Consider the following 12,345-nt stretch of genomic DNA (forward strand, 5'->3'; position numbering starts at 1 on the left):
TTGGAGATCCATATGATGTAACTCTTTTGCGGTGTGTTTGTTGGGATCGATGAACTTTGAGTTTATGATAAGATCTATCTTTTTATATCCATGAAAGTTATTTGAGTTACTTTGATCTCTTATATGCATGATTGCTTATAGCCTCATATTTCTTCTCCGATATTTGGGTTTTTTTGGCCAACTTGATCTATTTATCTTGCAATGGAAAGAGGTGCTTTGTAGTGGGTTCGATATTACGGTGCTTGATCCTAGTGACAGAAGGGGAACATACACGTATGTATCGTTTTTTTGAACCTTGAAGACTCCAGGGGTTACACCCCACAACATTTTATTAAATAAATAAAAAAAGCAGGAACAAAATAGTGCTTCCTCAAGAGGACGAAAAGAAAAAAGAAGAAAGAAGAAAAAGCAGGAACCTAAAGAAGGCTATACAAGGGAGGGAAGTACTATACCTACTAATTACAATGTTACATAACCAACTCTCCTCAAGGAGGTAGGAAATCAATCCACTTAAGTAAGGCCTCCCTATACTTCCTTTTGATTCTATGAGAGAGTAGTGTGAGGTCATGAATGAAGCCATTTCTCCATGCCCTGAAAGAGGGTTTGATGTTCCTGAAAGCTCTATTATTCCTGACCTTCCAAATATTCCACCAGGCAGTGAATACCACCTCCCCAAAGAAAGGTTTGTTGAAATCCTTTCTAGCATGGCATGCAATCTCCACCATGTCATCACTGTCTTTCCATATAATTTACAGATAAATCCACACCCGAACACTGAAATTGCACTGGAAAAAGAGGTGGTTTCTGTCTTCCAGTGTCCCAGTTGGACAAAGTACACATTCAGGCCCATCATTAATCTTCCAGTGTCTCCTCGGGATCATGTCCTTAGTGTTAACCCTGTCCATTATAACAAGCCAAGCAAACATCTTGATTGACATGGTACAACAACTCTTCTAGATCCACCCCAGGATGGGGTTTGCTACCATTGGCTGATAGACATAGTCATAAAACTTTTTGGCAGTATATTCAGACTGCTTGCCATGCCTCCACCCCCAAGAGTCATGGCAGCCACTTTCTATATGGAAAGACCCCATTAAGGACGAGAGCTGCTGTAGATCCTGAAAGGCAAGTAAAATAGGTCTTGGAAACTACTAGCCTGAAAGACTTCCCTAACTGAGAGGTTTTTGTGGAGACAAAAGGAATAGAGCCTAGGAAATCGATCTTGAAGAGGGACATAACTGTTTCCAATTTGCCAATGATCAGACCAGAACATCACAATATCTCCACTATGAACATCAACTGAGGTAAACTGCTCTGAAATTATCCATCAACTTGCAGACATCTCTCCACCAAAAAGAGCCACAAAGAATAGTATCATGTGGGATCCTTTGGAAATATTAAGAATCCCAAACTAACTGAACCCAAGGCACATCCATTTTATTATAAAATTTATTCAGATGTTTCATAAGGAGAGCTTCATTTTGCAAACCAAGGTTTAAGATTCCAAGTCCCCCCTTTGATTTAGGCATGCAAACAAGTGGCCAGGCAGCCAGAGAATGGCTCCTCTCCTGACCATATTTCCTCCATAAACACTGCCTCTGAATCCATTCCAACTACTTCAAAATACCCCGAGGAATTGACAAGCTACAAAGGAAGAAGATAGGCAAAGAGGAAATGACAGAGTTTACTAGTTGCAATCTGCTCCCTTGAGGCAAAAACCAAGAACTTGCTGTCAATCTTCTCTCCATACAATCCACTAGGGGAAGTAGATCCACAATCTTGGGCCTGGTAGTCCCCACTGGCAGACCTAGATATGTGAAAGGCATTTTGCCTAACTTACATCCAAAAAAGGCAGCAAGATCAGTAGCAACATGGTCATTCACATTAATAGGATACATGGAAGATTTATGGAAGTTAATCTGCAGACGAGTTGCCTCTGAGAAAGAATATACCACTGATTTTAGTGCCTCCAATTGACCCTTGTCGGCATTTAAGAAAAGCAGTGTGTCATCAACATATTGAACAACAGGGAAATCCGGGTCATGGGTTGGCAGTGGCATGCTTATTGAACCCTGCTGAAGAAGATTGTTGATCAAAGTCTGCAAGAGGTCAACAACAATAACAAAGAGAAAAGGAGAGATTGGGTCTCCTTGCTTAACTCCAAATTTGCATTTAAAATGGTTACTCGGAACTCCATTAAGCAAGACAGAAGAAGTGCCCGATGACAACAACTGCTTAATCCATGTAATCCATCTTTTGTCAAAACCTTTTGCAACAAGAATCCTTATGATAGCCTCATGCTGGATAGAATCAAAAGCCTTTTCAAAGTCTAACTTAAGCAAAAGGATGGGCCGTTTAGATTGATTACAGTGATGGATATATTCAAAGGTCCAAGCAAGGCAATCCTGGATTGTTCTTGATTTTATGAAACCATACTGATTTTTATGCACACATTTGATGATCTCCTGTTGAAATCTGTTAGTAGCAAGCTTTGTAAGAAATTTCAGACCAACACTAGTGAGTGAAATAGGCCTAAAGTCTCCCACACTCTAAGGTGTCTATTTCTTTGGGATTAGAGTGATGTATGCATCATTGAGATTTTCTAGCTAAACTGTGCCAGCATGAAACTCATGAACTAGCCGAATAAAATCAGCAGATATGATGTGCCAACACTTTTTTTTAGAAAAAGTCCATTGAAGCCATCAGGTCCGGGTGCCTTATCAGTGGGCATTTCTTTAATAACCTGTTCAATTTCCTTTAGATCAAAAGGTTTTGTGAGCACCTCCAAGCCCTGAACCCTAGGTATTAAAGACAAGATGTTCTCATCTAAATTTATTGGCCTAACAGTCCCCATTCTGTTTTTGAAGGAAGATAAGAACTCTTTGGCCATTTCCTCATGATCTGACGTGACAGAGCCATCAGGCAATAACAGGCAAGCAATAGAATTCTTTCTATATCTGTCAGTTGCCATTGCCTGAAAGAACTTGGAGTTTTCCTCTCCCACTTTGATATACCTGATGGTACATCTCTTCCTCCAGTATAGATACTGCATGTGCATCAGATGCTCATGGTGTAGTTTAGTAACTTTCCTAAAATTGCTCTCAGGTCTGGAAAGAGACCTCATGTCCTCAAGATTATCCAACCAAGGAATTACCCGGTTGCACTTCTCAATTAACCTTTTAATATGTGATAAACCTTTCTACCATTTTTTCAATGCAAACCGCAAAGCCTTTAATTTATCAACAATGATTGTTGAGATATGGGTCTTATGAGAAGTACGAGTCCAAACCTCCTGCACACAATCCATAAAACCAGCCTGATGGACCCAAAATTTTTCGAACCTAAAGATATGCGCCTTAGGAATTGATGTACTGATGGTAACCAGACAAGGCACATGATCAGACACAGTCTTAGCCAAAGGAGTCACTTGCGTCATGGGGTATAGGTTAATCCAACTGGCAGAGGTAAAACCCAGTCTAGTTGTTCCAAAAGAGGCGTGTCCTGCATGTTAGACCAAGTAAACTTTCTTCCTTTTAAAGGAAGTTCCAACAGTCCCAAATGGCCAATGATTTCATTAAAAATAAACATATCATTGATATCGCCACCAGGGAGGTTCCTATTTTCAATTGAACAAATAAAGTTGAAATCCCCCATCAGCATCCACTTCTGATCCGGATCAATGTCCAAATTATAGATCCAAGAAACAAACTCATCACGCAACTCACCCTGACATGGGCCATAAACATTAACCAGAAACCACTGCTCATTATTATGAACTGAGGTAAACTGCATAACAATAGCATAGGGTTTAACTTCTAGCAGAGTGCCATGAAACACGTTTGATCGCCACACAGTTAACAGACCCCCAGAGGCACCTCTAGAGGGGGACTCAACAGATTGATCAAAGCCATAGGGACAGATGCTTTTCATAGTTGTACGCGTGCATGAGGAGAGCTTAGTTTCTTGAAGACAAACAACAGAACATTGACTTTCAGTTACTTTCTCCTTGACAGAACGCTGCCTAGTATCAGAATTCAGACCGCGAACATTCCAACATAAAACTTTCCAGATACGCATTGACACACGATTCATTAATCATCGATGAATAGAAGAACAAATATAGCATGACACACAATGTCATACCATCCAAAAGATAATAGAGTTCAGTACCACAACGTGCCACTTCCGGAACCGGACGCAGTTCAACAATAAAAAACCAAACATAACAGGCCCTCTAGGCCTTAACATAGTAGCAAACATAATCATTAAGCTGAAGATGCAGAAGAATCCTCCTGTGGATTAGCCATAAGCTTGTCCACCGATAGAAGGGAAGGGTCAATTTCCAGCTCCGCACCCACAGCCTCAAGAACATGGATTGGGGTATGCAGTGGTGCAGCAGGCTGTGCATCTCCAGGGCCATCCGCAGAAGTGGGCTGGGCCTTGTCCTCCATGGGCTTGGCACGGGGGCGCTTCTTTGATGGCTGTAGCGAGAGTTGCTCAAAAACCACATTTTTGAAGCCATCCAACTTTGCTGCGCTCCGAGTGCAACGTCGCAGTGATGTATCAACAACAGGAGTCTTCTTCTTCTCTCTCCGCTTTCTCCCAGTAGTTTGTTCCACAGAGAAAACCACAGATGATGACTCAGCAGAGACAGAGACAGCAGAATTACCAGATGCAACTTCTTCAGAAACTGAAACAGAATCAGCCGGCAGCTCCTCAAATAGAGCTCTGGCCACTGGGCGCTTTATCATGACAGGTTATTTGATAGTAGCAACCATGGGCAAGGAAGCAGTCAAACAATACATCTTTCTGGATTCATCAAAAGCAATGGACCAAGACCTCTTAGAATAAATGATTGTGCCCATAGATTTGAAGAAGATAGACCTTGGCACCTCCTTAACTGAAAAATAAAACATTAGGTTCTGGAAAGACCTCTTCCAAATCATCTTCGGAGGGAGAGGAGGTCCAGCCACAATGCGTGCCATGCCAATAAAGATCTCATGTTGCTGAATCACAGGTGGTTGATAAGGCACAATTGCCAGCTGATTATCCTCGAAGACAGGATGCTGCAAATGCTGAAGTTGATGATCTGGGAGGGGCAAATAATGTTGCTGTTGGATCTCAATGCCTTGCTCCTATTGGTCCACAGAAACTGATCCCTCCGGCTGATCAATCACAATAGAAACTTGATCCTGTTCAGGAGCAGCCGGCTGCAGGGCCTGTTCATCCTCTGCTTCATTTCCCCACATGGCATTTCCCCAACCAGGCGCTTCATTATTTTCAGGTGGAGGGGGAGGAGCGACAGGTGCATCATTCCATCCTAACATTGGGTATGGTGGCAACACAAACATCAAATTATCTTGTACCAGATTACCAGGCAACGGATGGGGATTTCCATCTAGAGGCATTGGGTCTTCGTCATTTGGCATCTAATCTGCAAAATCCACACCAAGAACATAGCATGCAGCAGTCCAAGACACTTGAGCACCTCCCCATTCGGCATAATCACAAAAAAACAACATCTCTGGGAACCAAAGGCGTATCAGGAAAGTTAGCCTCAACCAAAGTCCGGACAAGGTAAGGATCCTCACTATCCCAAGAAATAAACTTTCCGAAAGTGCCTATAGCCTGCGAGATGTATTCTGTAGTGCGTTAATCAAGAGGGATCCCAATGAACATTAACCAGCCCTTGCGAAAACCATGTGCTCCCTTTAAAATTTCCCCCTCATCATGCTTCATAAATCTAACAAAACGATTGTTGCCCAACGGAAAAGGTGCATGCTGAATCAAAGTGTATCTAACTGACGGATCCCTAACTTGGAACAAACCCACCCCATGAAACCATGGCTGAGCAGATCGGACCAGAGTACCTCTATCTTGCAGAAACTGGACCACCTCTTCCCGCACCAGACCAAGCGGCCCCTCAGGCGCAGGCATCACCTCCGCGACCATGAAGTCCTCATGACAACGGGACGGACGAGCAGCAGGCGCGAAGAAGGTGCGAGGAAGCCGATGATCGCCGCCATCGATGATGTGGTGGCCAGCAGGCACAAAGCGCTGAGGATCAAGCTCATAGTTCACCATGGAAGAACCAGAGGCTTGTCGGGGTTTTTCCTTGGCTTGGGGAGAGGGAAGGTGCAATGGGGGCGGTGGTGATGGGACTGGACAATCTATCCAAATAACTCCGGCTCTGTTCCCATGAGAAGGAGCAGATTCCGATAAAATTGTTTTTGTTGCACCGAAATTGGCTTCCAAACCAATCCATTGGAGCGCGCGAAATCATTACAGTCGCGGCTAGAGTGACCTGGGTGAGAGCAAGCCGAACAGACCGCTCGCATTCCACATGCCGCTGACAAGTGGCCCCTCTGGAACAAAGAGTGCATGTAACCACACGGTCGACCATGTCATCGACCATAGCTTCAAACTGCCTTGCGGCCTCTTGTGAGGAGGGGATATCTTGCTGCGGTCCAGAGGGCTCGGACCCGTAGGCGTGGAAGGCCCAAAAGCAATTTGGCTAAGCAGCATAGGTGGGCTAGATGCCTGGTGGGCTTTCAAAATAACTGGGTCAGAAACCTGACAATTGTTTTGAATAGGAGGCAATCCCGCCTCCACGAAACATGCGGGCGTAATCCCAGCATGCATGGGTGACAGCTCCTCAGAAACCGGATCACTCACCAGCGCAGATGTTGCCGGCCGGCTCAACTCCGGAAAAGGAGTGACTGTACCAAAAATAATGGGTGGACGAGCCACCATCCAAAGCAAATCTGTGGGAGGGGACTAATGTATGACTACACGTTCATGAACAGGAAGATCATACCCAGCATCCCTAATAGTATCAATACACTTTTGCATAGCCGGATATCTATATCCCTTGCAAGCAGAATATCGCTCAAAAGTGGCAAAAGAAAGCTTCTTCTTAGCAGATGCGGCAGACTTGATGGCCGATCTAATAGGAGGTTTATGCATGGCCAAAAGACCTAAATATGATCGATGCTTAGTTGGACTAACTAAAATCCATTCAGCATCACATTCCTTCCTCCAGATCCTGAGCTCTCTAATCCAATTAGGGCCCCCATTACCCCACAAATGAAAGTAGCACTTGAACAGATCACAAGCAAAAGAACGGAGGTCCATAATAATAAAACCAACTTTCTTGCAAGAAACTTGGAAAGAGTAAACCTTGTCTTTGATGTGATCTACATGGAGATCAATTGTCGAGCCTCCAATTGCCGCTTCCAAAGCCACTGCCACATAATCCTCCGAGAGACAGAAGGCATGGTGGTTGAATGAAACAATTAAGATAAACGGCCTTTTGTGCCCCAAAGGATGAACCGTTTGCCCAGTAGATTTGAAAAACTCATCTGAAAAACCATACCCTTGGAGAAATCCAAGCCAAGGGTAGATCCACCAGAAAAGCCCATAGAAGATGGGTATTGTCTTGATCTAGAGAAGACTCTGGAGTAGATGATCATAGAGGATCCACAAATTAGTGGAGGAGGAGGGAGATCGCCGGAGATGGGGACAACGCCGTGGTGGGGGGTGGGAGCGCCATCACCATCATTTTGCCAATGTGGATATCTTTGTTGCTACTAAGGATAAAACGACGGGGTCTATCTCTACATAGATAGATCTTGCCTACATCATGTAATCATTCTTATTGCATTACTTCGTTTCTCCATCAACTTAACACACTAGATTCATGCTGGATAGCGGTCGATGTGTGGAGTAGTAGTAGTAGATGCAGGCAGGAGTCGGTCTACTAATCTTGGACGCGATGCCTATATAATGATCATTGCCTAGATATCGTCATGATTATTTGAATTTCTATCAATTTCCCAACAGTAATTTGTTCACCCACCGTTTTCTATTTTTCTCGAGAGAAGCCACTAGTGAAATCTACGGCCCCCAGGTCTCTTTCTCATATATTTGCCTTTGCGATCTATTTTACTTTGCTTTTATTTTCAGATCTATTAAAGCAAAAATACAAAAATACCTCGCTGCAATTTATTCTTATTTATTTTATTTGGAGTTTGATCTATCAATCTACTACAATTTTATGTCACGTTCGTTTGCCTATCTTGAGGCGCCGTATCCGGAAGGGATTGACAACCCCTTTAACACGTCGGGTTGCGAGGATTTGTTATCTGTGTGCAGGGGCTGTTTACGTTGTTGTAACACCCCGGATGTGATTTACCTAATATGTAATCCAACTCTTGCCGTTTCCGGCCTTAAGTTATTTATTTTATCGGGTTCGGGTTTTTGTCTCCATGTGTTGTTGTCATTGTCATGCATCTCATATCATGTCATCATGTGCATTGCATTTGCATACGTGTTCATCTCATGCATTCGAGCTTTTTCCCCGTTGTCCGTTTTGCATTTCGGCGCTCCGTTCTCCTCCGGTGGTCATTTTTACCTTTCTTTCGTGTGTGGGGATAAAACATTTCCGGATTGAACCGAGACTTGCCAAGCGGCCTTGGGTTACTACCGGTAGACCGCCTGTCAAGTTTCGTATCATTTGGACTTCGTTTGATGCTCCAACGGTTAACCGAGGGACCGAAAAGGCCTCGTGTGTGTTGCAGCCCAACACCCCTCCAAGTTGGCCCAAAACCCACCAAAACCTTCTCCATCATCTAGAGCGTTCGATCACGATCGCGTGGCCGAAAACTGCACCTCATTTGGACTCTCCTAGCTCCCTCTATGCCTATAAATAGAACCCCTCCGAATCTGGATCTTCTTCTCCCCCGAAAACCCTAAAATTCTAACCGCCGCCGCCGGACACGTCCGACCCGCCACCGGACATCGCCGCCGCCCCAACCGTAGCACGCCACGTGGCGAGCCGCACCCACATCGCCGCCTCAGCCGCGTGCGGCCCGCCCGGCCCACGTAGGGCCCCCGCGGCCCAGAGCGGCGCGCCGCCGCCCGACTCCTTCCTCCTCCCGCGCACCCGAGTGCCCGCCGCCTCCTTCGCCGGCTCCTGCCATCGGGAGCTGCGCCGCCGCCGCCCTTCGCGAACTCTGGCCGCCCGAGGCGCCCAGGAGCCACCGGCCGCCATCGACGCCGTCCGACCCCGCGCTAACGTCGGCGAGCACCGCGGCCACTCCGGCCATCCCCGCCCCCGCGCCTACCTCCTCCTCCATCGGCCGAATCCAACGCCGGCGAGTAGTCCGGCCATCCTCGGAGTTCGTGCCGCTGCTACAGTGGATCTGGATCTGAGATCCAAAACGAGGGTTGACATTTTCCCTAACCCTAATTCATTTGCTCCTATTCATCGTGCCGTAACTCCTCATCCGTAGCTCCGTTTTGGGCATATAGCATATCAAAATGTTCATCTCAGAGAGTACATAATTTTATCTCATTGCGTCATTTTCATTTGAGTTCATCTTGATGCCCGAAATGCTGTTAGAAGAGTGCTACTTGAGTTAATTGTCAGATCTGCTGCTCCATTTAGATATTTGTCTTTTTTGCCATGATTGTTGTGTGCATGATATGCCCCTGAGCTCTACATATGTTTTGTTAAGGGCTTTGCCATCTTTCCAGAGGTGCAACCCATATATTTTTGTGAGGTGTGTGGTGACTAGCACAAGCTTGCAAAGTGAGGCATTTGTTAATGCTGATTTCAGGGACTTAGCATTTCCACTAAGTCCTTGAGTTGTTTATCTCATATGGCCATATGTTCATGTTGTTTCCTAGTGATCCGTGCCTCTTTTGAGGATGATCAGTAAGGATGTTTTGTTAATCTTGTAGTGCTCTATCCATAAATGTCTTTGTTTGCAATTATAGAGCACCCTAGCTTGAGTCAATCGAGCTCTACTTTTGTCATTTCGTGAATCTGGGCAGATTGTCTACTTGTTAGCGATTTTAGCGATGCTGTTGTAGTTGATCCGTGCATGCTATGTTATTGTTATTGCCATGTCTAGCTTGTATTTTGTGTATTCTTGATGGGTGTATGCTTAGATTGTCATGACTTGCTCTGTAGTGAGTGCACCGAGCTCGTAAACATGCCTACTTGATATCTGTTTTCAGCATGCTCCAGTTTTCACTAAGTCTGTGATCTGATTATGTTTTTGCCATGTTCACATGCTTGCAAATGTATTTTCTGATCCCTTTTGGCTCAAGGTCACTAAGGGACTTTTGTTAAGATCTTTGAGTAGCTCCATGCCATGCTTTACTTTGCCATGTTCAGGGCCTGTAGCATATTGTTTTCATGCTCTGAAAAGTGCTATCTGATCTGAAATTCCAGACAAGTGTTAATTTCACTAAGTCTGAGATCTGTTTGCCAAATGCATTTTTGCCATGCTTGTTTGAACCTGTTAATGGATGAATTGGCCATAGCTTAGTGCTAGACTTTTGTTAAGCATCATGAATGGATTCCTGCCATGTATTTTGATGCCATGTTTGGGTGCTGTAGCATGTTCATCTTGTTGTATTTAGATGGCTACTTGCTGTAAATCGCAGAACGTGGCCATATTTGAATTGCTTGCCATTTCCAAACCGTAACTCCGATTCCGGCGTTTTTTATATCGTTTTCAAGAGATTTCATCTCATCTTTCCAGTGGCACACTTGGATTTCCAAGTTGAGGCCAGGTTCATGCATCCCTTGTCAAATCTTGCATATGCATCCCGCATTGCATCCCGCATAGCATATCATCCTTGCATCATATTGTTCGAGCTTTGCATGTGGTTGATTGTGTTCCGTTTGCTTGTTTGTCTTGTTTGGGTAGAGCCGGGAGACGAGTTCGCTAACGAGGAGCCCATTGAGTTTGCTTTCGAGGATCCAGTCAACTCTGACAACTTTGTAGGCAAGATGATCATACCCTCAAAATCACTACTATCTTTGCTTTGCTAGATGCTCGCTCTTTTGCTATGCCTATGCTACGATGCCTACCACTTGCTTTCAAGCCTCCCAAATTGCCATGTCTAACCTCTAACCCACCATGTCCTAGCAAACCGTTGATTGGCTATGTTACCGCTTTGCTCAGCCCCTCATATAGCGTTGCTAGTTGCAGGTGAAGATTGGAGACCGTTCCTTGTTGGAACATTATTTACTTGTTGGGATATCATTATATTATCTTGTTATCTTAATGCATCTATATACTTGGTAAAGGGTGGAAGGCTCGGCCTCTCGCCTAGTGTTTTTTTCCACTCTTGCCGCCCTAGTTTCCATCATATCGGTGTTATGTTCCCGGATTTTTGCGTTCCTTACGCGGTTGGGTTATAATGGGAACCCCTTGATGGTTCGTCTTGATTAAAGCTTTTCCAGCAATGCCCAACCTTGGTTTTACCATTTGCCACCTAGCCTCTTTTTCCCTTGGGTTTTCGGAGCCCGAGGGTCATCTTATTTTAAACCCCCCCGGGCCAGTGCTCCTCTGAGTGTTGGTCCACCTGTCAGCTGCCGGTGGCCACCAGGGGCAACTCTGGGCTGGCCTACCCGTACCTAAGACAATCTGAGTGTGCCCTGAGAACGAGATATGTGCAGCTCCTATCGGGATTTGTCGGCACATTCGGGCGGTGTTGCTGGATTTGTTTTAACCTGTCGAAGTGTCTTGAAGAACCGAGGTACCGAGTCTGATCGGAATGTCTCGGGAGGAGGTCTATTCCTTAGTTGACCGCGAGAGCTTATCATGGGCTAAGTTGGGACTCCCCTGTAGGGATTTGAACTTTCGAAAGCCGTGCCCGCAGTTATGGGCAGATGGGAATTTGTTAATGTCCGGTTGTAGATAACTTGAACCTTAATTTATTTAAAATGAATCAACAGTGTGAGTTACCGTGATGGTCTCTTCTCGGTGGAGTTCGGGAAGTGAACACGGTGTTGGAGTAATGCTTGCGCAGGTTGTTCTCTAGTTTCTCGCTCGCGCTTTGCCTCCTCTTCTCGCTCTCTTTTGCGAACAGGATAGCCACCATATATGCTAGTTGCTTGCTGCAGCTCCACATATTTTACCTTGCCTTACCTATAAGTTTAAATAGTCTTGATCGCGAGGGTGCGAGATTGCTGAGTCCCTGTGGCTCAAAAATTACTTCCAAACCAGATGCAGGGCCTGATGATTCCGCTCCAAGTGACGCGCTTGAGCTGAAGTGGGAGTTCGACAAGGACTCTCAACGATACTACGTGTCTTTCCCTGATGATCAGTAGTGGTGCCCAGTTGGGGGTGATCGGGACCGTGTCGCATGTTGGGTTATCTTTTATTTTGGCGCCGTAGTCGGGCCACGCGTGTTTGAATGTTGTAATGCTATTTATGTACTTTGTTTGACGTGGCGAGTGTAAGCCAACTATGTATCTCCCCTTTATTATTTATGTTACATGGGATGTTGTGAAGATTGCCTAACTTGGGACATTGCTTTCAATGC

The sequence above is a fragment of the Triticum aestivum genome, chromosome 6A (genome assembly GCF_018294505.1).
Source record: "Triticum aestivum cultivar Chinese Spring chromosome 6A, IWGSC CS RefSeq v2.1, whole genome shotgun sequence".
NCBI lineage: Eukaryota > Viridiplantae > Streptophyta > Magnoliopsida > Poales > Poaceae > Triticum > Triticum aestivum.